Source organism: Temnothorax longispinosus, chromosome 1 (genome assembly GCF_030848805.1).
Source record: "Temnothorax longispinosus isolate EJ_2023e chromosome 1, Tlon_JGU_v1, whole genome shotgun sequence".
NCBI lineage: Eukaryota > Metazoa > Arthropoda > Insecta > Hymenoptera > Formicidae > Temnothorax > Temnothorax longispinosus.
In genome coordinates this window covers 6,178,958-6,196,703 of record NC_092358.1, presented here as the reverse complement: position 1 = coordinate 6,196,703, position 17,746 = coordinate 6,178,958, and the positions used below count along the sequence as shown (strand labels likewise).

Sequence of the window (17,746 nt, the reverse complement as noted above, 5' to 3'; positions counted from 1 at the left end):
CAATTTGCATATCGTGAATATATAAAAAGCGATATTCTTGAAAGAGATCGCCGAATGACTCCTTTCGCAATCTTGAATGTGAAAAAATTCTAAGATACTTAACAAATGCTATAGTTTCACAATTATTTGGCGATACAAATTATCGAAAAAAGATAAATCTTGAACAAAAAGATATTTTTAATATAATCTGTTTGTTTAAAACTCATGCATGAGATAATAATAGTTAAAGAATTTAGCGCAACGATAATTTGAACTTAAAGAACAAAGAAATCAATCTTGACGTTGAACAAATTAAATTTTAATTAATTTATTCTTAAGTTTTTGAAAAAAAAATTAAATTGCACAACTACACTGAATCTTTCAATGAAAATTTAAATAAATAAATCTATAAAAAAAGTAAAGATGATAGAATCTATATTAGCAAGTTTCTATAACCTTATATTGTCGAACTTATTTAACAAATACCGGAAAATAATTGTGAAGCTAAGCTTGCGGATAACATTGTGTCGAAAAGATTGCCTTCTCAGGATTGTATTATCGACACTATATCACACACTAAATTGTCTTGTTTAAAGCCGCGTTGTATGTGTAATAATAATGTCGCAAATTTCTTTTTACGCAATCTATATTCAGTGGACGGATACACGAGCTATAATAATTTTGCCTAAAAAAATTTGTTTCTCGTGCATGATTTTCGAAGTATGAGACAAGCGTAATTTTTCTTATAAACTTCTACTTCCGCTTTCAACTGATTTGTCTTCAGTGACGAAACTATGTTCGGAGTCGGTATATGGAACTAATGCATTTTAATGACGCTTTAAAATCCATTTCGGTCGAAAATCAAGCACGCTCGTGTGACATAGAGAGTGAGTTCGACATTTTTTTTTTAAATGTCGATCGTGTGATCGCAACGTAGCGCATTTCCCTTTTCAATAATTGAGTCGATTTCGAAAGAAAAAACCATTTATTTGATTCCAGCGCATACATGTTTTTCAACTTCACTAGATTTCGCGCTTTTTACAGAAATTCGTCGGTTTGCAAACGCAGAAATATATATTATATATATATTTATATATATAAATAAACACATATGTGTGTATTATATATATATACATATATATATACGTATATATGTATATGCATGCATAATATAATCTTTCTACTTAACTTACAACAAATGAATAATAAAAATAAGGTTTTCCTTACAAGAAATACAAAGAATCCGGATATCGAAAACAGGAGATAAAAAGAAAAATTCAAAACGTATCTTTTTTAGAGAAAATTGTAAACTATTAGCATAGCGACGTCTGTTTTGACAATAATGCCAATTTTCCACAAAAATTGTGCATTTTCGCCGTTTAGAATCTTCATTTTGAAACAGCCATTTACTGTTTCACGTTTTACTTCGTGGAAAAAAACCACTTGTCCTCAGTGTCACACATGTATTTTGTATGTAAATCAACTCCGTCCCTAAGTGCTAATTACAGTAATTACGTTATGAACACTTACGAGTAATTTCGTACACTTATGCCAAAACGGAAAGCTCGTATTTCATGTTTCTGTTCACTTTAGTAAAACACCTGTAAACTTTTAAGAATAGCCGAAACGATTGAATTCGACTAACAATGGCATTCAAATAATTTTTCATTTATCACAATGTTATATTTAAAAAAATATAAGATTATCATAATTTTATTTTATAACTATTATTTAAAAATTGTTGAATTATTTTTTGAATAAATCGGCTATTAGCACATTATACTAATAAAAAAAACTCAATGTTATTAAAAATGAACAAAAATAATTTTATCTCGTAATTTTTTTTATGTCTAAATTTTAATCATTGTTAGTCGTTCAGGTCGATCGGCATGCACGCTTATCGCATAGGCGGTAAGTTTCAGTCGAACGGGATTCGCTATCGGTATATCGACATACGCACATAGGTATTCTAAGCTTAATCATATTTGTCGATAGAATTGACCTCATTTCGCTTGTTGCGGTTGCTTACGATACCCCGATTCCGTTCTGTTCGCACGCGACGGATGCGCCGAAAATTTCTCGCAATGTCAAATATCGTGCATCTACATAAAAATCGATGACCTATTGAACATCTCTTTTGGTATCCGCATTTTCGAATCCACTATGTTTCACATTGTAATCGCATAAACTTTAATGATTCCATTTTGTTCTGTCATTTAAATAAATTTAAACGCAAAACAGATTTTTTTTAAAATCTGCTTATTAATTATTTTATATTAATTCTTTGATTAATATTTATATTAATTTGACAATTTCGTAACAGGCGAATCCGATTAACAAAGCAAGAAGCATGGTGGATTTAAATGGGTACATTTAACTCTTAAATGCATTTCCCTGCAAAACTACTGTAGTCCGTTCTCCCGCGAATAATTTTTCTTTTGCTAAATAATTTACATCACATCGTCATGTAGTGTTATGGAAAGTAGACTAAAGGAATTACTTTCCGCTGAAAAACGCGGTTAAGAGTTAAATTCCCTGCCGAACTATCGCGGGAACTATTTCCGTGGCTAAGACATCGACTAATTCGTCAATGCACAATGCGATTTATCTTGGGTAAAAACATGACCGCGCTATCAACTAGAGTCACCTGTAAGCTCGAATTTACGATTACTGAGTCGCTTCTCCGTTTTAAGCACCTAGAGCATACGCCTCGCAAATTACTCAATCTCTCGAGAGAAATCCATTAGGAAACCCGAGAAGAAACGTCCATCCAAGAATATCGATCGGATAACCAATGTTTCCGCGTGGATTAACGTTTCATCATATCGGGACAATCGGTACGAATATTAATATTTAACGAATTCGTCTAAGTTCTCTCTTCGATTCGATCTTACGAGACAGGTTTGATCCGACATGCTTTTGCTCTAGTTTCTCTTATAACACAGGTCAGACTCGGGAACGTCGCAGAAAACTGACACGACGATCTCTTGGTCGCAAGACCGATAGTGTCAGAAAGTTCGCAGCTTAATTTTTCATCCAAATTCCCGGGACGATTCCAAAAAGTTCCAGGCACGGCTTCGTTACGCGACTCACTAGTTAAATTATCGACGATATATCAAAATCGACGAATATCACGAAGTAGGTATATATTATTTTTTTCGATTCATCACAAATTTATGTACGAGCCCTAGAACTCTCGTTCGCTCTAAGTTAGCAAAAATAAGCATTTGTATATCCAGATCTAGAACTTTTCGGATATATTTCGCAATTACGATCATCTACGCGGTCAGTTTGATCAATATTTGTGAATGTCAGCTTAACTCTTTTAATACCAATAATTAATAAAATGTATAATAAAATTTTATTAATTATTTGACTAAAATTTGACTAAAATTTTTCTTAAGATCCGAATAAAGATTTATTCGAAATTTCGAAAAAAAAGCTTTTGTGGTGTCTATTATATAATTTAGCACCGAAAGAGAATCAGCTGAAAAATTTAACATGTTTTATAACGAGAGGACAATCTCGAGAGACGTTTGCCGCGCGACTCGCAATTTTTGTCTCGACGACGAATTTCGACACTCTCGGCCTACTTACTTACTTACTTAGCAGCGACATTGATTAACGATTATTGTTCCGTCGACGAGAAGGATACAAAGTAATATATTTATCTAGGGAGAAGCACCAACGAGTCGTGAACAGCTCTCAGCTGAATTGTATCTTTCTCTCTCTCTCTCTCTCTCTCTCTCTCTCTCTCTCTCTCTCTCTCTCTCTCTCTCTCTCTCTCTCTCTGCTCTTTCTCTCCGTTTTTCCTAAGGTCGATGCAGCAGATTTGAAGTTCCGCGATGTTTTAAAATCACGTCGCGGATTCGTCCATTGATCGATGACTAAACTTACACTTTTACATCGTCTACTGGTAGTAGCGGTTTATTTATATTAGTTGTACCTAATGCATACCTTACTGCCTAATATATTCTAATATAATCTAAATATATAATATATATTGTGTACGTAATATATATCTATATATATATATGTATGTATAACGCGTAACACTAGTAAACGTACAATATTTACTGTATAGAGTATATTCAATATTTTCTATATAATATCATACATATATATATATATATTTATATATGCGCTGCTAGCGACTGCTTTTTCGTATTCACCTCTGTGTTACTTTAATTACATGTACAATAATATAATGTATATCTTTCTTTCATATTTATTTATTTATCTATATATATATATATATATATATATATATATATATATATGTGTGTGTGTGTGTGTGTGTAATATATTTAGATTTCTTTGCACAGTGCGTCCTTCGGAAAGAACATGCGCTATTAATGCTTGATACTCTTCCGCAGCGCAGCTTGAAAGTTTTAGATTTTATTCTTCTAGTGAAATTTCGAGTTCACTCATTATTCTTCATTCTCGCTTCGCTCGTAACAAAAAAATATATAATTCTTCCCATTTTGTTTAAATGTGGCTGCTTATTGTTTCTAAATGTATGTAAATGAGCTAATGTGTCTTACATTCGAGGTAAAACAGAATTTTAGAGACAGACAGCCATATTTAGAGCAATTGATGGTCCTATTGAGATCGATCTCATATTGAAAAAAGGAAAAAATAAAAAAATTAATTTCCACAATTATTTCACAAATTCGTACTTTCGTTCGGAACGCCGGCAAGAAATAATGTACTAATAGCGCATACCAATTTTAAAAGGGACGTATTGTGCAGCAATAGCGTGCGCCTTAGAGCACTATGAGGTTACTTTTTTTTATAGACGACAGAGATCGTTGTACGCACGGCATTGTACGTCGGCGAGTCTTAACTTTTCATCGTCCTTTTCCCGTCTTGCCTTCTACCCGCACTCACCGTCGTGTCCTTACAAATATACAGTTATGCAATTATAGCAACTGCGGCGCGTTGTAGGATTGGTTCGCGCTTTGCGAGATGGCCGCGTTAAAATCTAAGTTTACCAGACCAAAATGTCTTATATCTTAAAAATTGACTTGGATACCGCCGAGCGCGGAATCAAAAAGGTTTTGAAGCAGGGATCGAAAATAATATAAAAAATACCAGTTACATTTTCTTTTAGTTTTATATAAACGAGATGTAAAAATTAATTGGCATGATTACTAGTGTAACGTAATACCGATAATATATAACTTTTCAATATTATAATGGTATTTATAATAGTATTACTATTATATTATTCGAATTATTAAAATACGAAATGGAAGCTTTTACTTTTCTCTTTTATAATGCAAAGACTCACTACAGTCCAAGACAAATAAAAGAAGATGTACAATTATTTCATATCATATTTTATTAAAAAAAACTAAGGGAACCAAATAAGTTACAGCAATACATTTTCAGAATTTTACGGTTAATTATAATCGTATATCTCTCTCTCATATCCGTCATTTTTTCCCTCAAATCTTTTTATAAAATATCGATATTCTAATGACTTCTTTTATAAACCATCAAGAATCTACAAATCTGATTGATTTGATAATATCGGCATTTAATATTATAATAGTAACACTGATATAATATCATCATTTTCAAAAAGTTATATATAGTACATACATCATGTGTGTGTGTATATATATATATATATATATATATATATATATATATATATACACACACACACATATGTATTATATACCGGTATAAGAAAAATTTCGATTACATCCATATTTGAGACGTTCAATATCGGTCATTAAAGAGGTTCAGTGCTGCGGTTTTATAAGATAAAGAGATATATGCAATATATCGATATAAAATTATTTCGGTATTCAGTCCCTGCTTCCAAGGACTTGAAAGAATCATGTGAAGAAATCACACGGAATTGTTACAAGGTCGCTTTCAGCGAAGTCTACCCCAAGCTCTAAGCGCGCTTAAATTATATTATTCGTTTTGGCGATTTAATGTCTTGGCGGTTCGAGTCCTCGATTTGGAAGGTCGGAGGTCGGAGGCCCTTCGTGAATCGGGATACCCGCGAGATTACGGCTCTGGGGATCTTTCGACTCGATAATCAGTGATGATTTGATGATGCGTTTGCATCATGTAATCGTCATTAACATCAAATATCTATTGCAACATGGATATGAATTGGCAGAATTTCTTTGAGCAATATATTATTGGATATTTTGAATATTTTATCATTATATAAAGAGATAACATTACGCAACAATTAATAATTAATCGCAAATGATCGAGCACAAATTAATCCTTAAACTCCGAATTATACTGTGTAAATTTGTAAATATTTTATATTAAAATAAAAGAAAATATTTTCCGTATGAACATTATATATTAAAATAAATTACATAAAAAATATATAAACATAATATCAAACTCATATTCCATGATTATTAGTTAAAAGTGAAAACCTAATAATCTGTAATAAATCATGTTAGATTTCTTTTGATATTACTCTGTCCGGAATTTAAGAGTTAAGTATCAAAATAATTTTTGCAAAGAAAATGAGAAAGTAAAGTATGATTAATCCAAAACAGACTGATATTCTGTAAAAAGAAACAAATGCTTTCTACTATTTGTTTGTGAATCGCCAGTCAAAAGGAATTGTGAATCGTCAGTCACAAAGGAAAATAACTCTAATGGAAGAAACAATATTTTATACAATATTTTACTAAAATTTGATTTACTCATATCATACGTTACGAACATTTTTTTAAGTCCGTGAGAGCTCGTAACCTCGTAATCGTCGCCTGCATCTCCGGCCTATTTTGAGCAACGGCCCATTGTTAGAGAAGCTGAAGACGTTTGATGAAGCGATGATGAAGCTCTCGCCGACGTTGATCGCGCTCGCGGCGATAATTTCTCGCACCACAATTGCACTAGCGTAAATTGGCATTTTTGAAGTACGTATTTCGTCGTGATCTGGCATCATTATGTCTATATCTTATCACAAGTCGTCGGTTCACCCTTTCGTCCTCGGCATGCCGAATATCTGCAACAGAAAAAAAACAAGCCATTTCATTGATTGATTTTTGTATAAAATCGGAATTTTTTTATATGATATAGTTATTGGAGATATATGTTTGCTATATTTACTAAAATTATTAGTACTTTTTATAAGTAACTAAATAATTTTTTTTTATTTAGCTTAAACAAGTCTGAAATCCGAATAGTAAACATAAAAATATTCTCTATAGCAATAATTATATGAAATATTCGATTTACTAAGTAAACATATAGGTAAAATGTTAAAAAATCTAGCAGCTTTTACCAACAAATTTAGCGACATGTATTTTCCACTCTACGCGTTTTGCAACAAGCTGTGACTTATAATTAGGCATGATAACTTTGCCCGGCTAAGAGCCTGGCTTCGTAGCACTTGAATAAATACAGATTTTCAAACTATCGTCGAATATATCAGCAAGAAAGCCGTTAAAATTATCAAGCGATCATATTTTAGCGAAATTATCATAAAACTCCATATTTTTCACGAAAAGATAATAGAAAATTGTTATTGTCACCGTGCAACTAAAAAAAATAAAATCTATCGTAATGGATAGCATAATGTTTCGATATAAAATAATCGTTCAATATTTAATTCATTTCAATCCAATATATTTAATTGCATTTTGCATTAGCTTTGATAGATATCTTTCGATTAAAAACAGTATCTTAAATAATAGAGCGAATCAGATATTAACAATAGTAAGACCAATCTTGGAGTTTGGCACAAGAATATGTAGTTAACATTATGTAACATTTCAACTAATAAATAAGTATATTTAAATTATATATCAGACGTTCCAGAAACTTCAATCTTAATTCTACCGACAGATATTTTTATCAGTTTTAGAGTTTTAAATATAATGTTTTAAAGAACAGAGTTTTTTGGAACATTTAAAACCTATTGGATTTAGCGTTTAAGTAATTAGTATTTAAGAAAACTCGATAACCGGCATTCGATTAATGCACTAGCGAATAAATTCAATCGGCAAAGGCTGTCTCAACGCGATCTCTCGGAAAACGGAAACTCTTCCAAGACTGTTCAGCTGCTAAAGGGCCGTTTCGGCTATTTTCCACGCGCTTGATCCATTGCCCTAAATTGGTCTAGCTATGCGACGAACGAGTCCGACCCCGAAGAAGTCGACCGTGGCATCAACTTTTTCATTCCTGATATTGAAAAGTTTCCCCCGGGCCGCGCGAGAGCCAGAGAGATCAAAATCCCTCTCTTCCGACGCGACCTCTCGACGTCCGTCGGAATAGTCGACGATGGTCGACGACGGGAGCGATCGGAAGCGATAGTTCTGCAGATTGGTTAAAGAGCGAAGAGGAAGGATCGCGAATCGCGACGGGAAAAATGGGGAAGGGTGATTTGAGCAAGAGAAGAAGCTATTGGGAAGAGAAGGAGTTAGGTGGAGATGACGTAACGCTGTCGTTATATTAGGTTGTTACAAAAATCGCGTCGATTTCTGCGAGAGTGACTCTCCGTACAAAAGCGTGCGAAACTTCCGTAACACAATTTCCAACGAGATTCCGACAAGAAGTTGTAGATGATGAGCAATGAAGCGCAAATATATGTAACGGAATAGAAGTAAACGGTTGATAAAAACGGATAACTGTAATGATGCGAGTCACTCAACAATAATGCGTATCTACTAATAATCGAAATTATAATTAATAATAGAGATATTTGATAAAGAAAAAATATATATAAGAAATAGAGGAAATTAGAATGTAATAACTAATATACCTATATAATGAAAGTCAAGAAGAAAAATGATCAAAGAAAAATAAAAGAAAAGAATGAAAACAAAACAATGAAAAGGATCGTCAAGAAGGGCAAAGTTTAAAAAAGTAAGGATGATACAAATAGATAATAAAAATATAAGGAATGACAGGAAACAAAGGCGAGAGAAGTTGTAATCGTCAAAGGAAGAGAAGAACAAGAACAAAGGAACAGGATTAAGATAAAGAGCAAATAAAGAAGAATAATACGGAAGGATATATACATTGCGAGAGAGAGAGACAGGTTCAAAGCAGCGAGGACATGATGAGATAATAAATATCGAAAAAGATAGGAAAGTAAGAGCAAAAAGAGCAAGGATTGTACAGAGAAAGACTGTGTTAAGAGAGCAAGAACGATATGGCGAGATAATAAATATCGGGAGAGACAGGAAAACAAGGATAGGGGAACTTCGTTCGATTCGAAGAATGCAAAGGAGCGAGGATAGCAGGATCAAGATCGAAGCTGAAGTAAAAATAATGTATAAGCGAGCGGCGCTAACAAGGTCGACGATGCAGGATCAAGATAGGGACCCAAGAAAGAAGAACATGAGGCGAAGTTAGGGGACAAGGACAACAACCTGAAGTAATAGATACCGGGATACTCCAATCAAGAAACACAAAGAAAGAAGAACAAGACAAAGAAGTAGAAGCGAAGGAACGAAGCAAGGGTGGACCAGGTAACGGATATCAGGTTAGTAGTCAAAGAAAAAAAAAGAAGAAGAAAAAACTAGGGGACGAAAATGCGGGAGCAAGAGAGAGAGCTCGCAACTTACATTCGCGATCGAAGCATTGTTTAGCGAGAAGTCGATAGCTGATATCGATGGAGTGAGTCGATGCACGCAAACCTGCACGACGGGGGGAGAGGGAAAAGAGGAGGAGGTGGAGGAGGGGGAGGAGGGGGAGGAGGATTTAGGGGGACGAGCAGGATCCTCGTCGTCGCCGTCGCCGTCGTCGTTGTCGTAGTCGACGTCGTCGAAGTGATTTACATGCACGCCGAGGTGGCTTTTACCGTTCGTGAACGTGTTCGTAACACGTACAACGATACGTAGCCTCGTATACGTGTGTATGTATTGCGTGTTTGTGAATATTTGTGCATGTGGATATGCGTGTGCATACAGGCTACATTCTCCACTGTCGGCTAGCTAACGCCGAAATCCGGGAATTGGGTTTCGCGTTGGCGGGCGCGTCATTACTTTGTTTATGTGAACGAGAACGCGCTGAGACAGCGAAGAAAAAGTGTCCCGTACGGGTAGATCTGGACGGGCTAATATTTACCGGACGGGTGGTAGCGCGGAGCGGTAGCGCGAGCATAGCGTTTCACGATTTTTTCCCTCAGCTTTATGCATGCGGCTGATCCACTTTGTGAACGACGACCAATCGCCACCCGCCCCCGCTGCCTGCATTGGCAGCATACCAATACCAAACCGATTTCCGTTTGTTCGTTCGACCGATATACTTCGCTCGCTACGAGGTATTTCTTCTCTCTTGTCACTTCCGTTTCGCTCTGTCTTTCTATTAGAGAGAAAGATTCGCGCGAGAGAATAATGCAAAGATAGTATCAAGATATGGAGTACGGAAAAAAGATCGAAATGTAGAATATAATGATTTAAATATAATATATAGTAAGATATGAAAAAGATATTAAGCACATTTAAAAATGGTTTATTTAATTAAAATTTTGTGTGTAAAATTCCGAAAATCGTGAGACTTAAATAAATAATTAGCACTTTAAATAATTAGTACGCTATCGAATCATTACTTAATCTGCTTAAATAAGTAAAACGCAAGGTAAAATTATCTTGTGGAAACATTACATTTTATAGTTAATTTAGAAAATGGTATTGACTTATTGATACTCTCTAGAAGCAACAATGTGATTTGTTAAATGATTAATTACATCAATTTCAAGATTATAGATGCAACATTGATAACTTAGAACGTTCTCTATTTTATATCAATTTTTAAGTTGGTCATCATTAGCCTTCTTGTGTTTTCTTATTTCGACGATTCCGTCATATTTCTCCTTAAATTCTTAATGATCATTGGTATTTCTCCGCGACCTTGAGCAAGACGTCGTCGGAAACATCTTCGTTATCGATTCAAGTGAGAAGGCAGGAAGTGTACACCGATTAAGTATACGAGGGAAAAACGGCGATAGAACAAACGGAAAGAAAGAAAGTGAAAGGAAGAAACTGTATCTTCTCAAATACCCACCTGCGAATACCAGACTTTACGTCGAAGAATGTAAATCCACGAGTAGATTTAACGGCGTTTTAACGAGCGCAATGTGTAATATTGTTACGCACTTTATTACGAGATGAAACGCATTACGTGTAATCGCGAACCGTCAATGGATGCCTATTACCAGTTTTTGCTGTTAATATCTTGCAAGAACATTGATTTTGAATCGATCGTAATTTACCTATTTAAAACATACAGTGATAAAACGATAGATTTTGCAATAGATATCATAGTTAAGATATAAATTATAGTTAGACATTCAAAAAATTATATGTATGTAAAATTGCGTTTCTATACCATGTAGAGACAACGTATATCTTTTTGTTTGGATTAAGTCTAAACCTAAGCTAATATTCTTTAGACAAGGGGATCGCTCGAAGATTCGACGATTTTCTTGACACGTGTTTCACGTGGAAATTCGGTGCCGGTGGATTTAGATAGCAACGGAGAGGATAAAACGGTAGAGGGAAGAGTGGGTAGCTGAGCGTTCATTCATTCGCACAAGTACAAAAGCTCTCTCAACGGGATGAAAGATCGGGCGTCGATGCTAAAACGCGGCTCCCCGCCTGGACCTGCTAATGGATTCTGCACTCCGATGTCATCTTCCTCTTTTTTCACCAACTCCGGCTCGAATCCATATACTTTCCGCTTCCTGCGCCTCGATTCCAGGTGCTCGCGTTTCGCGTTTTCGCATGGTATAATGTATAATTGGGTGAAATTAGAATCGGGGATATATTCACTCGCTCACCCATGCGATGGAGAGAAAAAGTTCGAGTATATTTTGCGATTCATTATTACGTTAGATACCGAAAATCAGCTACGTCCAAGTAGGATTTAAGTACTTAATGGATAGCGCTTAAATACTTAACGGGAAGAAAGAGAGATCAAATAATCGACATAGATCCTCGGAGGAACGGAAAAAGACAGTTTTATCTTCCGGGTTCACGTCCCCATTACGATTCGTGATTTGAGTTAGCGGCAATTTCGAAGGAAGTGTCTTTTATTGCCCCTGTAACTCTATTTTCGAATCTTACGAGTCCACCGAGCGTTTATTCTTCCGTCCTTTTGATTGCGTAATCGCAGTAATTCAACGAGTATCGTTGACTATATCCGTGGTAAAAAGAACACAATTAATCGAAACTATATCGATGTTCTTAACGACGCGGAAGTAGCGGCACTTCCGTCCCAATGAAACCAGTCGACTTTCCTTCCAGGCGGTAATTAACTGTCGCCTTGCAAACGCCCGATTGCGAATTTCCGGATTCCATTTCGCGAAGCGTTTTATCGTGCGCGATCTTAGTAAATTACCAATTACTATGGTGAATCGTTTTTTATACAGCGTAACTCGTAACGAATGTTTCAACGTTGTTCCGCGCGCGCAAAAAAAAAGAAAAATCTTTTTGACATAAAAAGTATTTTGACACGAAAATTATTTTGTGACGCTAAAACACTTTCGCGATTGTTTATTATAATGTTCATGCATTTTCAGGTAGTTAAACGTTACTATATAAATAATAGTGTTAATAGCGTATCTGAAATTCTATGGTTCGCAAAGAGAGATTTCGCTCGTTTTACAAAATATTATACGTCTAACTTGCGAGTGAAGTAAATATTTACGCGAACAATACAATGTATATACGTATATGCTAGCATTCACGTTTCATTCTAGGTCAAACGCTGTTAATTACGAATTAAGTACACATATAGAACGCATATAATTACACTAATAGCGACATTAATTATAATGCTACTGATATTACAAAGCAAACAGTACTACTGAATATTCGGTTTTACATTTAACTCAACGTAAGAAATTTATAATTATCGTTTCTTTTTTTCTTTAAACAACTTTTAACAACAAATATTCACGTTTTTTTTTTCCTAGAAAAAGATTTAATATATTATAGCAAAATACGAAGTTACAATTAGAATTTTTCCACAATTTACAGCAAGTTGTTCCAATATCAGCATGCAAAACTGTTTTTTTAACTATATAATGCATATATGTGATTATTATTTTCTTTTATACAATTAAATCTGAAAACAAAAAGAAGGAGAGAACGTCGAGTTACATTTTTAACAATATACATATTTATTCAGTATAGGACGATATGTGGCACGCCATTCACTGAATAAATTTAACTTCAATATCACGCAATAATTTTGATTCCAGCATTTACTAAAAAGAGAATATATCGTTTTTTTTTAGCCGTATATGGAGCACTCGTGCTAGAAAACTCCGAAAACATGAATGCTGCCTTCTTCAGTATTTAAAGGGTTAATCGCGATAGCATTAATAATACCTGCAGCTTGTATCAATTGCACAATTATACATCGAATCGACCTTCCATTTCAGTCATCCATTACTGCGAGTCCGAAACGCGTCCAATATACGGAGAGCAGTTCGGCCCGATTCAATTTGAAAAAATAGGTTGCGTTAGCTTTACATAGAGCACAGTTTTTTATATTTTTAATTTCCATCCCGGCAGCGCCATTTCTATCTGTCACTGACACACGGGGCGGGGGTTGGGATAGTGGTGGCGTACCATGCCGATGTATGATCTGCCTACTGATATATGGCAGTAACGTGAGCAAAAATGCGGGGCCGATTGAATTACATTGAGTTACGTGTCGTTACGCAATGTATCTACGAACCGGGCATGGAGAATGCAGAGGGGGACAGTGGGAAGAGCGGAGTGGTGGAGCGGAATTTATAGCACGACCTTTTGGTTACGTTTGATTTTGAAAAATCGTCACCGCCAAAAATTACGAGCCCACCCCACGCGCGTACGTTTTGGCACGTGCGCGTCGACCATATTTATTTGCCCCACGTGTTCTCCGTTTCGTTTTGCGTCTCCCTTTCTTTCCTCTCTTCCCGTATCGCTCTCGCTCTCATGATTTTGAACCCGTTCCGCCGCTTTCCCGAAGAAATATACGGTCGGAGGAAACGACGCCGTATAATACTCGCGCGACGTTTATCGTTATGCATGTTGAAATTACGAATTAAGAACGGCATCCTTAAATAGCATGGAGATACCGGCGGAGAAGCGACGTACTTTCCGAATTTAGCGGTGAACGTGCCTACTTGATTAATTTTTTTAGTTGTACTTGTGTTTTTTTGTAAAATATGCTTTTTGTTTCTTTTAAAATATGCGTATTATATATTAAGGTATTCGATGACATCAATTTTAATTTAAACCAGCTTACAGAAAGAGCTAATGATAATTAGTATACGATAATATTCCTAAAATTTAACTTTTGCAAGAATATGGCAACATTTTGATTTATTACTTTTCTAATTACAGTATCTAACCACATGTAGAAATAGCCGAGTATAGCATTATCCGATGAGCTATTGCTATTATAGATAAGTTTTTATGTATTCTCCGTTCCAAAGACAGAATCGTCAATTTTGCAAAAACCACGATATCGCGGTAGCACACAACTATTCGGCCAACGGTCATTATCGATGGGTTATACCGAGCGTTCCTTACGCTTAGGGTATTGTACTTGCTCTTAGAGAGATACGCGACAATTCGAATCCAGATAGAGGGACGGTGCCGGTCGGCCACTGAAGAAAGGGGATAAGGGGATGAAACGGCGGAGAGGAAGAGGGTGCGGAAAGAGGGAAAAGAAGAACGAGGAGGGTTAGCCTGTCGAGTGGCGCAGAGGGGAAACGGCGGGCTCGTTGGTGCAAGGGAGCGAAAGACGCGTGTCGGTGCGCCGAAGGAGGGTAGGTACGTGGCAAGATAGCGGCGGGTGGGAGGGTTGGCCACGTGGCGCCGCGGCGCGCCGTTCCGGCGCCGTCGTCCCGCACACCCCGTGTACGGCTCAGTTCCACTTCAACCCCCAGCACAACGGCCCAAGCGGCTGGCTGGCTGGCTGGCTGGCTAGCTAGCTAGCTGGCTGGCTCGCTCTCTTCGTCTTCTGCGAGACGAACGGGACTACTCGATCGCGTCGTTAGTTAGGGGAATGCAGCTCGAACCGATCATATCGGGTGATCCGAAAATTACATTATACTCTTTTGGTTATAGATTAAGATATAGGAAATTGATCTCAGAATTTGATATTAGTAAGAATTTCTAGCAATTTTTTATTGATAAGTCGAGGATTTCTAGTTCTTTTAGAAATGGCAAGCCATCATGTATTGCAATTTTCATACTAGGATTTAAATAGAAATTCTGTTCGGATCTTCTGTAAGGTAAAAGTTACTTCGATTGGAGTTGATAGGTATTAGGTAAAATTTATTAATCAATTTATTTAAAATTGAATAAAAATAAAATTTAATTATCCAGTTAAGCTTTAAACTTTTAAACTTAAAATCTGATTTGATAAACTTTTATTTTTTACTCATATCATATGTACATACAATAATCGGTACTAATCATAAGTATCGACATTCCAAATGTGAAATAAATATTATTCTTCTTAATGTTAGCTATATTAGCTATTTAAGATAAAGGAAGAAAGTGCACAATATTTCGGAAATACACCTAGTATATCGACCTGGCTCGGTTAAGACAGCGACGTTTAACTCGTTTCGCATGACCTTCGACCTATGCCCATGATTCGGCGATAGTTAAGGTTTATATCTACTGATGTCGGGTCGCTTTGTGTCGTAAAATTGAATTAGGCGCTCTGAAAGTATTGTCGCGATCTCAACGCGCTTGTTCGCGATGAACGGCGCCGTTTCATGCCGATTATCGATTTCGGCATGGCCGGAGAGAGATTTCGGCTCCTTGCAAGTACGAGTCTCGAAGATAGAAAATAGAAGAAATAGCACAGAGAATAGCATACAAAAGGCGGTATCATGCTCAGATTCGTGATTCTAAAATAGATTCCCATCTTAACAAAAATCTTTTAATAAAAATAGAATTTATTATAGGATTTATGCAAATTAAATTTTTTGATTTGTACACAAATAGTAAATACTTTTCAATTATTTTCAAGAAGTCTTCTAAAAAATTAATTAATACTTGACTAGCAAAATATCTTATCATAAAATAACTTTTAATTATATCTTTTCTATGAAAAATCGATATTCTAAGCTTCTTGAGAAAAAACGCAGAGAATCTATAAAAGGACGCTCTGTGAAAGATATTGGCCATCAGATAACGGCCATCAGATTTTTCCACGTCACTAGAAATCTGAAAATGCTGCTCGATTATAATACGCAAGTCTTCTGTGCCATGCCGTTAGGAAAAATAATTTTAATCGTGCACTTAAGTTCAGATCCGCGTGCTATGCAAATCTTATGTACACGCTAAATAACATATTATAAAGTACAATTTTACTTTTTTACATAATCATATTAAATGTATTTATTACATAAGTTGTATATTTGCTGTCATAGATTGTGTGATTTTTTAAATTCATTAATAACAATCTACTAGACACGTCGAATATTTTGTATCGTAAATATCTGAGCGTATATTTTATTTAATTATTTCACGTAACTTACTTAATTACTTTTTGCTTTGTTTTACTAAATCTTGGCGTTTAATTATCTTTATTACGGTAACTGAATTTACGATGTAATTTGGCATCAAAGCGGTGCACTAGCTATACATTTAAACCTCTGATTCGTCGACATATTATTGTCGACATATTTGGGGACACTTACTCTTAATTAGCCCATGAATATTTTATTTGAGACAGTTCAAATTAGTTTGTAGAAAATTGGTTTGCCGTAACGTCATTAGCATGACATGATCTTTCATGCTCCATTCGATTATCGCAAAACTGCATGACTCCTTGGAATCTTTTATTGCGCGTATATAAATATTACATTGAACTTAACAATCAAATAAAAGTAGTGTTAATTAGAAGTTCTTTCTAAAATCAGAGTTTTCATATAATAAACAATGCATGCGAATTATGTATAAATATTTCAATTTGTCACATCTACCGTCGCTCTAACATTTATATAAAAAACTTTGTCATTCCATTTTCTATATAAGCTCTTCTTCAGGTCAATTATCCAACTGTCCACGCAATGAAATACAAAAACTCACGGTACGACTACGAGGACAACGTAGTGGCAGCTTGCATTCGCGAAGTAGAACGAGTCAGTCGCGAGTCAGGCAGATCGCGACGCTTTTCGATTCGAGTCGACTCGATGGCTTCGAGTTTTCCCCTTGCCCGCCTCGCGGGTCCTATATATACGTTACGTCAGCATGTTTCAGCGGCTGCCGGTGCCCGAAAGTTTTCGCCCGGCGACAAGATATTTCAAGTGGTCGCCCGGTCGCTCAGTCGCGCGATCGTCCCGCGCTGAAATATTGGACGGCTCTTTCTTGCAGCCGCATATTCTTCCTCCACCTCCGGGCACACCCCAGTACCGCCGCCACTTTCCACCGCCAACCACCCCTCGCTACCCACCCCCTCGTCCCTGTCATCCACCATCTCCCGCGACCTTCTTTTTCTCCCCTGGCTTCCTTCTTTTCCGTTCCCAACCTCTTCCTCCGCTGTCTAACCTCCTTCCACCCTAGCTCTACCTCCTTCTTTTCCTCCGTCCTGACGTCTTCTTTTCGGTGGCCGGGCGCCTGCCTTCGCGCAAGAACTTCACGACTTATGACTCGCGTATTAAGTCCGGCGAAGCCCCGGCTATCCGCCGTTAACTACCCATGAATGAGTTACGCTCGGCCGACGCTAATTTCCCAGATTGTCCGAAAGGGACGTAAAGTGTCTATTAATCCGCGTAACGAGGACGAAGCTGCTCCGGTCGCAGTCGCAGGGG

General features: G+C 36.3%; 1 protein-coding gene across 1 annotated transcript in view; it reads right to left on the bottom strand.

Annotated features, from left to right (window-relative positions):
• Nucleotides 1–945: 945 nt before the first annotated feature.
• The window catches only part of Foxo (forkhead box, sub-group O), a 158,766-nt gene continuing 141,965 nt past the window's right edge, over nucleotides 946–17,746 (bottom strand). The window contains exon 8 of the transcript XR_011730707.1: nucleotides 946–6,976. The gene's annotated coding sequence lies outside the window, so the exon portion shown is untranslated. The remainder of the gene's footprint in view (nucleotides 6,977–17,746) is intronic.